At 38.8% G+C, this 14,086-nt stretch overlaps 1 protein-coding gene across 2 annotated transcripts in view; it reads left to right on the top strand.

Moving 5' to 3' along the window:
• The window catches only part of dacha (dachshund a), a 198,641-nt gene that overhangs the window by 164,621 nt on the left and 19,934 nt on the right, over window positions 1–14,086 (top strand). The gene's annotated exons all lie outside the window — the stretch shown is intronic.

A 14,086-nucleotide genomic window follows, 5' to 3' on the forward strand; every position in this document is an offset into this window, starting at 1 on the left:
TCACAAATGTGCATATGCACAAATTTGTGTGTGAAATCTGCGTTATAAACATTTTCATGACCAAATCATGATTCATTAATAACTTTTGTACTAAAATTTATTCTAAATTTATGGAAATGTGAACAACTAAAACCACATGCATGTATAAAACATGTATAAAACATGTATAACATGTATCAGGGCCTGAACTTTATTTTGGAAAATGAAAAATGAAAATAGAAAATGGAATACAGAAATGGAATAGATTGAATGTTTCATTGTATAAATTAAATACAGATATTCTTCTCACTATCTTTTGTTCTTTGATTAACATTAATGATTAGGCTGCTGTCACTTTAAGAGCTAATGCACTGATCCAATATACTGATACACATGCGTTTTCTTTCTCAACTCTGAAACACTCTCGCTCTTTGTGAAATTACGTCTCACAAAAAAGTTTTCAAATGGCTGATTTGATCCGATAATCTGTGTGGACTTATTTGCTCATTCAACCAACAAGCTAACTGAATAAATGTTTGCCGGAATTTCCCGCCTCATAAGCGCGAAACCTGCAGGAATGAGTAAAATTAAGCGCGGTACCAACAATCCCACACCAAAATTTGAGTATGTCTAATTAATATTAGAATGAGGTTAAGAGCAAATTCCTGTGCATACAGTATAAATGCAAATAATTAATTACTGAATGTATTGTAGCAATAGAAAAACCCATGTGGGAAACATGTAGACCAAATTTTAAACATCGTCTCAGGAACAATGTACTAAATTGCAGCTGACTCTTAGATGATGTCAGTTCAACGCTGCCGAGTGTATTGACATCACACACAACATTTTAATGCGGACCGATGCTCGTTAGTTAAATTTACACCCGTTGGTTTAGACTGGCAGTATATCAGCGTCACAACACTTCTCTTTTAATTAATGACTTAATTAGGAGCTTAACTGAACATGTATGAAGTTCATATTTATGGCCTGTGTGTGTAGATGAGTGTAAGAGAGCAGTTAGAGCATTTAAGTGCATCATTTATCATTATAAGAAATGTTTTTTTTTTTTCTATGACACAAAGATTTGTAGGTGTGTATGTGTGAGAATCTCAGATGTCGTGGTGTGTGTGGGCACTGTTTCTGGAGCATAACTTGCACGCGAGTGTGTGTTGGTACAGCAGGTGGCGGCCCCTAACACACATCACACACAGGGCTGCTGGGAGGAGACAATGCAAAGATGCCCTGAGGCTCTCCTAAAGAGATTCAGTGTGCACCTGGCCTCCCACCATATTTTATTAATGTGTCTGGAAAAGAATCTACCCCAAACACACACACAAATGCGTGAAAACCACAAACCGCTCTTGTTTCTTAAAAGTGCAGCATGCTGCATTTACTGCAGGGTTGAGAAAAGAATGCAGGAAATTTAGGTCACTGACCACATACTCACACACAATGACTACAATTTTTTTTTATTTTTCATGTTCTCAGTCTCTCCTGATCATTCCAGCAGATTCCAAACTCACCATCAAACAGATTTTATATCCTCACGTATCAGTAGAATTCTGCACTATTTTATCCATCCATTTTTTTTCCTATCTACGCATCACACACACACACACACAGCAGCGGGTCTCTCTTGAACACCAGAGAGGATTGACTTAGTAAAGATTGGCCATGATTATATCAAATATGTCTGCTCTAGTTTACTTCTACGATGTGCTGTCCAAGTGTGTTACATGCTGTTATGAATTCTCTTCTGTTCATGTTAGTGTCTATTTATTGACCATCAGTAATTCATCCCCCCTTTACATCATATCCTCTTTCTCTAACCTAGTTATCTTTGTTTTTTGCATTTTTACTGTTTTATATATTAGAACCACTTACATGACTTGCAAATTTAACATCAGGACATTATATTTTACATTTTCTGCTGAAAGTGTGAGTGGTGTTTGACTGTGAAAAACTCACCACTGCAGTATTAGGGTGTTCTGGGTGGTTGCCAGGACGTTGCTGTGCAGTTGCTAGAATCTTGCTTATTGGCCTAATTCAAAAAAGCCTAAGTCTCTGACATCCTGGCCCCTACATGGTCGATGGGACTTTTTTGCATGACAGGTGAAAATCACAAGTCTAAATCAAAAGTAATAGCACGTATGTCCTCAAAAAGCAGAATAATTTGAGGTATCCAATCTATCCATTATATTTGTAGTACACACATTGTGTGGAATTTATACACTGAAGTTTAAAGGGGACCTATAATGCCCCTTTTATATGATGTCATGTAAGTCTCTGGTGTCCCCAGAATGTGTCTGTGAAGTTTCAGCTTTTCAAATTTGCCCCTATTTGGCTGTGAGCAAAAACATGCTGTTTTTGAGTGTGTCCCTTTAAATGCAAATGAGCTGCTGCTCCCGGCCCCCTTTCCAGAAGAGGGCGGGGCTTTAACAGCTCGTGCTTTAACAACAACAAAGCTGGACAATCTCACGCACCCAAAATGATGATTGTCCGTAACGGTGTTCAGCCTTACATAGAGTCAGACACTGATGGAGAGACTCAGGAAGAAGTTACTTTCAGAATGAAACTGGACGTTTCTGAATGGTTAGTGTGGAGTTGATTCAACTCATTGACTAGCATGTGCCGTCATGTTAATCTTTTGTGCAAATCCAGAGTTGAATTGACCCTCGTTTGTGAAGCAGTCCGGCGTAAAATGATGGCATAGCAACAACACTCTACTACAACAACTCTTCCTCTTCTCTAAAGCAGCCTAACATGGACACACCCCCTTTGTTGTGTGTTCTCGGGGGCGGGGTTTATGTAAATTTTAGGGTTAGTGATGTCACCAACCCGGGAAGAAGCTTGTTGTAGTCCCTACCAGCCGTTTGTTGTAGTTCTTACACAGCAAATTCTTTATAAGAAAATATCTCCCTTTGCATTGAACTTTGAGCATCGTCACTTTGCAGATGCTGTTAATGCTCAAACAGCAACATTACACACTAACTAAAGTTGAAAAAGTGGCATCATAATCAACCACCCCTTTAATACCTAAAATTAAATTTTTACTGTAACATCCTTTAATTTTGGTAATATCCATTGTCAATACTGTACCAATGTATAAAGCACAGCTCATTTTCAATGCAAGCACTGTTCTGCCGGTCAACATGGCAAATTCACTTGAGCAACTTGAGCTCAATGCAAAATCTTCATGGGGAAATCTTTTACCCTCAAACATAATTCACGATTGCTTGGATTTCTATTGAAATGACTGGATTTTGCCCATGAAAATTCACTGAACAATGGTAAATATGACTGCATATGAATCTACAAATCTAAAATGAAAAAGATCAGAGTCTTGCAAACATAGATCACTCAGGGCCAATTTTCCCGAATCCTCACGAAAGGGCCATTGAATTTTAAGCACTGTTTGGCCTCTGTGTGTGTGTGTGTGTGTGTGTGTGTGTGTCGGTGATGATAAACAAAGTGACGTGGTGGTACGTGGTGATGAATGGTGAAGCCCGGGGCCAGGAGCACTGTGTTTCAATGGGACTTTAGTGAGTGAACCCCCTCTCTAGCTCTCCATAAATCACTCGTTCTCTTTACCTCTCTTCCTCTCTTTCACTCAGGGCTGGTTGAATGCCAACAGGAGCTGCTCTCACTGCAGGCAGGGTCTCTCATTTCTTCCGTTAAAGAGCAAAAGGAAATTCTGATATTATTCTGTGTGGTTTTGGTTCATATGCAAACCATTTAGCACATACTAACATTAATCTTACAATCAGGCCACTGATTCTCACAGGCCTTTGAGAAAAAGTGTAACAAAGCCATGCTGCATGTGTAAGAATGACTTCTTGTTAAATAGTAAACGCAACATTTTCCACACATCAAGAACACTGTTTTATCATTAGATGGCCTATTATTGTTGTTAATTGAATCCCAAACCATTGAACAATTGAACAACATTTATGAGTTGAAACCAACTTTGCATAAACATATAGGTGTTTTCCAGAGCTGAGAGGCTAATGTTAGCATATTGTTTGTTTAGGACAATTTAGAGCCACATAAGCGTAAAATGACACCTTTATTTTTGAGTGGACACATAAACTGTAAATGTTGGATGGGTTCTGTACAGTGTAAATTGGACAGGAAATTGTGTTATTACCGTAGTAATGTGCTAAGCTATCGTAGAAGTCAATCATATTTACATTATATTTAATGTGACTAATGGAGCATTCAAGTCATGTCAAAAAGATCAAATTTCTTTGGATTTCTTTGAGGAATTCTTTGATTCCAGAGAATTTAAGGTGTTTCAGTGGGAAAACATGGCGGTTGCAGTGAATGCAGCTTCTGTGTTGAATTAAATTTGTTCAATCGAATTGCTCCAACCAAAGTGATTAGAACGCAACCGATGTTGTGATTACAACTTCCCAACACGTAAATATGAACTTCCCAGAAACACCAATATTTCAAAGTAAAATGAGAAATGCAGGGCAGGATTTCCATCAGGAATTGATTGGATGGTGAAAATTGATCTTGGGTTGTTGGGGGAGTTAAATAGCTCCAACTAAGTTTGACCCAAAAAAGGTTAATTTGACTTTGTGTTGACTTAAAAAATAGCCTCTATATGTCCCTAAAATGGATGTCTAATTCAAATGACAAATGTTCAGCTATGCATAACACACACCTGACAACATGCAATGCAGGTGCCACTGTGTTTTTCTTTGATTTTGTTTCTCAGAAATCACTTCATTGTACACTTACAATCTAGTCCAGAGTCTATATGTGTAGTATGATAATGTGCTAATGTATTTGGCTTAAGCTGATGTGAAGCACTTTGGCTGTAGAAGCACTTAGTGTAAGTTTGTGCGAGAGGGAGCGTGGGTAGGCCGAGACTTGTGCTGTGTAATTGCTCTGTCCAGTTTTCCACAGAGTAGATATGTAGCATCTGGTTACAATCAATGTTTCCCTCCGCTATTATGAAATTAGCTGCGCGGAAATGATTTGAAATGGCCTGTAATGATTTCTGATAGAAATGTGCGCCATTGTTTCGGCCTTTGAGATAAGCGTGCTGGTAAATAAGTCACAACAAACGTAAAAGGAAACCGGAGCGATCGCTTTACTTCGTTCCAAGTCAGGGATCGGTCCTCAAACAGCAAGCGCTTGGCTTTTCGAGCCTTGTATTTTTAATCTTCATTTTTGTTTGTTTATTCGCAAGCCCCTCCTTCAGATATGTGCAAAGGGGATCATCCATGGGCTTTGAAGACCCTTTTTGATCATTAGGTTGATTGCTGTTCTAAGCGCGTTTGTGATGGTTTAATTAAACCAAGACCCTTTGCGGTGCCCCAGCGGCCCTCGAGAGCTCTCCGGCTGGAGGGTTAGAGGGTCTGCTCGCGGTGTTTCTCTTTGTGTTAACGATGAGGAACAGATATTAGGTGAGGAAAATCAATGACATGTTGGAAAAGAAAAAGTAAACAGTTAGCAATTTGGGGCAAGGTTAGCACGGTTGAAAGTCACCCCACAAAAGCGACATTTTTGGACGAGAACACAAGTGATAAATGATGTGCGCTCTATCTCCTCTCTCTCGTGCGCGCACACACACAGATGAAGGCAGAGAGGAGGAGAAGGGTGAGGACAGGTGCTTGTGTTCTGCTCTGGTTCTGAGGGAAGAGTTGGAACAGGTTTTGTCTCTCAGGCTTGCGCAGTCTCCTGCGTGGTGTCACCATCACATCTGAAGGAAAGCTGCCCCAAGGCGGACACTGATACTCGCACAGATAAAAGAAAACAATACGTGTGCCAGAATTAAATAATTCTAACTATCAGTTTACAGAAAAAACAAAGTGATGAATATATAGACATGCACAGTTTTAACTCGACGTCATACAAGTTGGTTTATTGTCCGAGCTTATCAGATGAGCTTTTTTAACCACTTGGCACTATGCTAAGCTATAGGCTAAATAGTTAGCTTGCTAACCAAAGGCTAACTAAAAACAATAAAGCCGCGGTCACACTACTTTTTGACACAAAATTTGTAACGATCACTGCAACGGTCGTGAATTGACGTCACAATCCGCGGCATCTTTTTATAAACATGAATTCAACATATGACAAATAGTTATACATTCAAAATGTAAAAATATACAATATACTCAACTTTACTGCAAAAATATGCGTTCTTTTAATTTAGCCAAGAGGTCACGCCGTGACGTATCAAACTTCTGCTGGTCACACGTAATGCGAATTCTCAGGTCAGAGTTCAACAAACTTCAACTTTGGAAAGCAGCAAAAGCAGGCCTGATGCATTTGCGTATGAATGGAAGTCAGTAGAACAAAAAGTGTAGTGCGCATTCTGTTTAGTAGGTACTACATTTGAATAAGAACTTTGCGACCATTAAAAAAAGTATGTTCTATATAACAATAGATAACAATAACAATATATCGCAATACAAAAACGCAATAATATCGTATCGTTGATAGTGACGATATGTGTTGTGCATAGATCACCCAAAATGAAAATTTCTGTGAGAAAAAATTCAAGTTTACAGAGTTTTAGTGTCAGTACTACATTAAATTACAATATATATGTTGAATATAATGTATGATAATGCAATGGGAGGAATATTTGTAGGTCCTGATAATGCCAAATGTTTACATCTAGTCAGTGAATATTCATCTAAAATAAATCTGTGTTTCAGCATTAGAATCATGAATATTTTTATTCTGGTGTCACCACTGTCCTGTGCATTGGGTTACCAGCACCAAGTCCAAGCCTATTCATTTTCAAGCCTATTCATGTAATACCAAATGTAGCATTTTAATCAACAGTACAATTTTTTTACCATATCTTTCACCATATGTCTTGGAGTATCACAATAATATCGTATTGTGAGTTCAGTATTGTGATATGTATTGAATCGTGACATGAGGTTATCGTTACACCCCTAGTATGAATGAAATCCTACATACTACAGTCGGCATCTTCCAGCATCAGTTGCGTCACTTCACTGCCATTCTCCTGTTCCATGGTCTTGTGGGATAGTAAAGTGTCCATCAAATGCGCACTTCTTAGTCTTGATGGAAGTAGTAGGTAACTTTTTTACGTCCTGCTGTTTTATGAATTCTACTCTTTTCACGTTCTGTTTTTCACTTACAGTATATTCTGGCAAAAGTACAATTTGCCACCTGTTAATATTGCTGCTTGCTAATGCTAGTTCTTCCCAGGTGGAATCAAAGGATGTTTTCGTTGTAGAGGACATTGTACCACGCAAATTTGTATACGCCCTGAAAACAGGTGCCAATATTTTGGGTGCCAGAAGTTAGATTTTAAATGTTATTTGTATATCTTTATCAACTTTAAAAGGTATGGCAACATATAGATTAGACTGAATGCAAATACACTAAAGGCTAAATGGGCATTTCAAACTTTTTTCTGATCTTTCAATCACAAAATGCTGTTAAACAAGAGAAAGAGTTCACATTTCTAAATAAAGAAACTGAAAGATCATTGGACTGCATGAGGAAACCTTTCTCGCTGGCATCTCGGGTTCTTTTTTGTTTCCCTTGAGACGTGTTCATCTCCATTCTTCAGGTCCATTCTTCCTGCGCTCAGGTTAAGGGCTGCTGTGTTGACCTAGTATTCCTCTCATTTAATATTCCACCTACTGCTCTTCACACGCTAATTGGGGGAGAAGGAAATGCTCATTAGGGCTCATTTCATGTACACATATTCATTAGGCACAGGGCTGGAGTGTCAGGAAAACGCAGCTTGGCCTCTTTTCTAGTTTGTTTACTTTCCTGTTTATTTGCAGGTGTATTTGTTCGTTTAAATTGCCCCTTCCTGTAGTCTCCTGTAGACTTAAGTGAGAACGCGCCCAAATTAGTTTTGTTTGTTTTTAGTCTATGTCGTTGTTTTAAAAACTTGGTGAAAGTTTGAATATTTGCTTGTGCTTAAAATCCATGGCCTAGTGGTTTGCGACATATGCTCTGACACATTGAGCCTTGGTGCTTGTTTGGGAAACAGAGGTTTGAGTCCAGGTCATTTTATTTCCTTAACCCTGTCTGCTTTCTCTTATACCCGTCAATGTAACTTGAAAAACGGCAAAGTGGATTTAGTTAAGCTTTCTGGTTCTCCAAGTCACTGTACTGTTGATATCTAGTTAGTTTTCCTAATGTACTGATCCAGTAAGTCAATGTAGTGCCACTTTTATAGCTCTCGTGCACCATTTAGACTTAACTATTCTTTCATTTTGCATTCCCACCATTCTCCATCTTCCAGAACAGCCCAGACGTGTTCTGCGGTCCAGCCTTCATATGGTTGTTAAAATGTAATATACACTAATACCCCCTCATTCACTTCCTCCTTCGACCTATTACTGTTAGGGCTTTTTATTGTCCTGCTTTCATCTTTTTCCGTGTATATGTTTGTGTCGTGGGGGTTAACTAACGAACATTGGTCCTTTGCTTTGGTTGAGCTCATTAAGTGCTTTGTGCATTTCCTTTTGGGGGCCTGGTTTTAATGTAGCTTGTTATTCCGTGCTCTAGTGAATCAGGGGCCCCGTGGACCTCAAGTTTTGGAAGTGTAACCCCTGCAAATTATTTGAAGTCGAAGAACAAAATTAAGAGGTGATAGGGAGTTACTTGCGCACCGTGTTGTTTTCATTGACTTTCATTTACTGTGCCGGTAATATAGCTCGCGGTTTGGTGGTAGGAAGTTTCTGTGCTTTGTTGAGTTTTTGTTATAGCAAATCAACAAACCAGAGGATCTTTCAGATTAGCAAGTTCAAATAGATTTGTGCATTTATGAAGAAAATGGCAGTGTTGCATGGGCCACCATAAAGCTAGAGTACTGTGAATGGTTTTGTTATGCAGTTGCTAGGGGTTTTAGGTGGTTACTCGTGAACAGTGAACAGGTTTTGTGTAAAATTCCGGCCATTTTTGCCTGCAGCTTTCTATTGGTCAGCACTGTGAATTTGCATAAACTTGAAAATTAGCAAAAGCTAAAGAACTTTTCGCACTTATGCAAAACTCCCAATCGGAATGACTGGATTTCACCCCCCAAATGATAAATGTGACCAGACCTTTACTGTAATCAGCACACTAGGTTGCCTATTTTCATGTAAATTGCAGATAGTCGTGTAGATTGAGGACTGTCCAGTAACACATCTCTGTGTGTTTGTGAATCGGCGAGGGTGTTCATCTAGGAGTTTCTTCCGTCGTGTTACTCCTCTGTGAGTTGGGTCTGATTGGACTGTGTCTCACAGCTATAAATACCACCCAGGCGTTTGGATCCCCATGCTTTAGGGCTCCCCTGGCGCCTCCTGTCAAACACTGCCATCTTGTTGGGAATAAATGTCTAACTGGCAGAGGGGCGATCTGTCTCTCTCAAGCTTTTTTCTCTAGCGGGCTAACTCTCCATCAGAGTCTGTGTGCCATCAGATCGGTGAGAAGGTCCTCTCGCTCGCCCTGTTCCCTTAATCTCATATTTCTTTTCTCAGTGTCTTGTTTTTTTCTCTCTCTCTCTTGCGTTTTCCTTTTTCTTCCTGATTTCTCTTAATCACTAATGCAAAATCCTCTAACCATTGCAATCCATTAATTTTCCCAGAGGCACAAACTGTTCAGAACAAGTGTTGTGCGCTCACTCAACCGTACGTGATCGACTTTGTGATGTTTAGTTAAAGCTGACAAATGAGACTGACTGAGAATAACACACAAAACATGTCATATTTAAAGCACAAATGAATAGAAACAAAGGCAGTGAAGCTTGTTTTAGGACCATTATGATATTTTGTATTCTCACATTATGACAGCTAAATATTGCCCTCCAATGTGCATTGTAGTAATGCAAAAAATAAATACATTTTAATTTTTAGAACTATGGTTCTAAATTAAAAAGGTGAATTAAATGTTAAATAAATGCAAAGTCATAATAATTATTTAAAATGCACACATTACATTATTCTTAACTCTAAAATAGTGGGATTTACATAAATAATAATAAAATTAAAACATCTGGACAAATTATAGTACAAAATAACTGTCAATGTGCTTAATTGCAATTAAAATGAACATCACTACACAGTTTTAAATGGTACTAAAATGCTTATTTTCATTTCTGATTTAGGGGTGAAATTCGAGACACCTGAACAGCCCTCACCCTAACCTGATTTAATCAAAACAAGGCAAAACGAATAGTAAAGTCAGCAGCTACAACTTTTTGCTCAGACTGCACCATTATATGCACTTGTCACTAATTTCCTCTCTCATGACATCATTAATATAGTGCTAAAAAGGACCTCACAGTTCAAAACAACCTCAAATAATTAGCTGTTGCCTATCTTTTAACATTTACTCTGGCAATTATGGTGATTAGTTGTGTGCCTTGATCTTCATATGGAAATCTTTGTGTAAACAAACCTATATTAGTGTGTGCGCGCGGGTGCGATCATGTACACGTACCTGACAAAAACACTGTGCCGTAGATGTGCACTAAATTACCCCCTAATTGGATCCCTTTGAATATTCAAGAGACGTCCCCTCCGACACATGTACAAAATAAAAACTAACAAATATGTGGGGGCAAGAAAAGCACACTGGGGTTAAAGGCGCTGAGGGAGATAGCCTTCTTCCTCTCGTTCCTGTCCCCGGCATCTGTTCATCCATATGGAACGGGGGGCAGAATCCACCGTCTCTGGGAAGGCTGACATTATGTCAAGCAACTCGCTGAGAGAAAACCATCTTTAGAAAAAAAAGTTCGAGGAAAAGCGTTTTCAAATTTGATGAGGTTCCAGTACATTCCAGAACACTTTACATGGCTAGTCGACGCAATGTTAAAATAATAACAAATCAAGCAATCAGAAATGTTTATCATTAATTTAAATTGATTATATAAATTATATTATTTTTATATAAATTATCTATATTATAATTTTAATAATTAATTTGGAAATTAAAAAAAAACAAAACATTTAAATCAAGCTTTTCAATTGGTTTAAATCTCAAAGCAAAGCTTTGTCTCTGTTTCTTCTCTTTTTTTTTTTTTTTTTTTCTCTGGTGGCCATGGTGGTACTTGAGTTTCTTTGTTTTTGACCGTAAGAAAGCTTTTTCCAGAAACTTCATATTGTCTTTATTTTTAGAGAACAGCAAATAAAAGGTCTGATAGATGAATTATTGATAGCAGTGGTCAGTTAAAAGAAAAAAGCACTTCCCTTCTTTTTGTTAGTTTATTTATTTATCTGTTTGTTCACTTTGTACTCTCGCCTGGTGGTGTTTTGTCAGGTTGAGTGGATGGATGTGTTTTATTCAGGTATTTTTTGAGTAACTTGCATCTTTTAAAAATATTTACATTTGCAAAAAATGATTCGGTATTGTCTTCTGCTGTGAACCAAAAAGACATTTTTATCCGACAAACATACACACACTATGTACAAACAAACAGATCCCATTGTGCTTGGCCTCACACACACACACACACACTCACACACACAGTATCATTACTCGTGCACATTACAGTGAGGGGAGACAGAACGGGGGCACTTTGTAAATGTCATGGGCCGAGGGCTCTTCCACCCTCTTTGCTGGATGGAATAAAATGAATTGAAGTGAACACTATCAGCAGCCGCAGCAAGATAAATCTGTCGTTTAAAAGGGACTTGCAATTAGGTGTGCAGGGGCCAGCAGGAGGGCAGGGCTTTCAAGAGCCTGCTGCCATTAACCTCCTTTCTACTGCCGCATTGACCTGGGATGTGTAGTTTTTAGTTCCCCAAGCTTGAATTTCAGTCATCTACTCATCAAAAAGAACTACAAAGAGGTTGATGCTGATTTTTTCATTTCAGTCATATTAAAGGTGCCCTAGAACCAGTTTTCACAAGATGTAATATAAGTCTAAGGTGTCCCCTGAGTGTTTCTGTGAAGTTTCAGCTCAAAATACCCCATAGATTTTTTTTTATTTTTTTTTTTTTATTTTTTTAACTGCCTATTTTGGGGCATCATTAACTATGCACCGATTCAGGCTGCGGCCCCTTTAAATCTCGCGCTCCCTGCCCATCGAGCTCTCGACTATAATACAAGATGTTCGTCCTGCATGCTGCATGCATGCGTCGGATCATGTGAGTATAGTATTTATTTGATTCTGAATGAGTCTGATAGTGCTAAGTGGCTAAAGCTAACATTACACACTGTTGGAGAGATTTATAAAGAATGAAGATGTGTTTATGAATTATACAGACTGCAAGTGTTTAAAAATGAAAATAGCGACGGCTCTTGTCTCCGTGAATACAGTAATAAACGATAGTAACTTTAACCACATTTAACAGTACATTAGCAACATGCTAACGAAACATTTAGAAAGACAATTTACAAATATCACTAAAAATATCATGATATCATGGATCATGTCAGTTATTATCGCTCCATCTGCCATTTTTCGCTATTGTTCTTGCTTGCTTACCTAGTCTGATGATTCAGCTGTGCACACATCCAGACGTTAATACTGGCTGCCCTTGTCTAATGCCTTGAACATGGGCTGGCATATGCAAATATTGGGGGCGTACATATTAATGATCCCAACTGTTACGTAACAGTCGGTGTTATGTTGAGATTCACCTGTTCTTCGGAGGTCTTTCAAACAAATGAGATTTACACAAGGAGCAGGAAACAATGGTGTTTGAGACTCACTGTATGTCATTTCCATGTACTGAACTCTTGTTATTCAACTATGCCAAGATAAATTCAATTTTTGATTCTAGGGCACCTTTAAATGTAGGTGACTAAAATCTTTCAATCAATTCAATATTTGTTTCCTGATTCATTCAATGATCCTTTTTTTTTTTTTGCAAGTTACATCATTACGCCAGTAGGTGGCGACAAGTCAGTCTTTTTGTGTATTGTGAATGAGTCACTGAATCATTCATTTAACAGATTTGTTAAAAGCAAAATACTAATGTTGTTAATATTTATAATGTCTTCATGCCATATTTAGCAGACCAGAGCTGCGATGAACCAAATTTTCAAACAAAAAGCCATTTCAGTTTTAATGAAAGATTAAGACATATGTGACTTGCATTGAGTTCAAAAAATAGTTATTGTCTAATTATCTCTTTTAAAAAACCTTTAAAATTATGTATTATTTGTTGTAATCCGACAAAAAATGAATTAGCTACACCTGTTTTAAGTCGATATAGTCAGCAAACTCACTTTTGACAAAAATCGAGTTTTCTGAAGGTTCCAAAACAAAAGGTGAAAGGAAGCACCAGTCGTCCAGAAGTGAAGACAGGAAAACGGCATTTTTCATGGACAAAGGAAAGGTACTCCTTTCAGAAAACATAGAAATAAAGATAGTTTTAGATGTTTAATTGATATTTGGAGCATTGGGATCGCTGGATGAGGGCTTATTGAACTCATTTTTGTGAAAACCTCAATTTCGACCAAAATTTTTCACTCGTTTTGCCTGTAGCTCAAAATTAACCTGTACGCATTCAGACTCATTTTGACAGCACTGGTCACATATTTATTTTGGAATAATGTACAGTGATAAAGCCTTTAAAGCCTACATTGTGTGTGTAATTGAACACAGGGAACAGATGCACGGCCGTGACTGATAAACACACACCCTCTTGCGCTTTTAAACATTTCTGCGGTCTTCACCTCCAGCTTTATCTCACAGTTCACCTCACACCTCTCTCTCCAGCGTCCCCTTCCGCTCACCCCTTTTCTCACCCTATCCTTCTTCCTCTCGCGCGCTTTCCTCTTCACACTCTATCTGCGTGACCTTCATCTGCTCGCCACTTTCAGCCGGCACCAAAAACTTAATCACACACTGTCAACCTGTAAGGAGAGGAGGAGGAGGGCGAATTCTTCCCCTCTTTCTCTCAGCTCCTCTCTTCTTTAATGCCCTTTGCAGTGGCGAGGAAAGAAGGGGGGAAAATTTATAGCTGGTGGGACAGGTGGGGTATGAACAATGGGCAGAAAGCAGTGCAGGGTTATCTGGTGGGGCGCGGCAGAGCGCGTGGCGGGGAAATCGATGTGACCCGTGATACACTGTCATCACAATTCCCACCCCAGCCGTCCTATTTGTCTTGCGTAGGGAGCCCTGGACGGGCCGTGTCAACGTGCGCTGAGAGAGGCC

Source organism: Chanodichthys erythropterus, chromosome 22 (assembly GCF_024489055.1).
Source record: "Chanodichthys erythropterus isolate Z2021 chromosome 22, ASM2448905v1, whole genome shotgun sequence".
NCBI lineage: Eukaryota > Metazoa > Chordata > Actinopteri > Cypriniformes > Xenocyprididae > Chanodichthys > Chanodichthys erythropterus.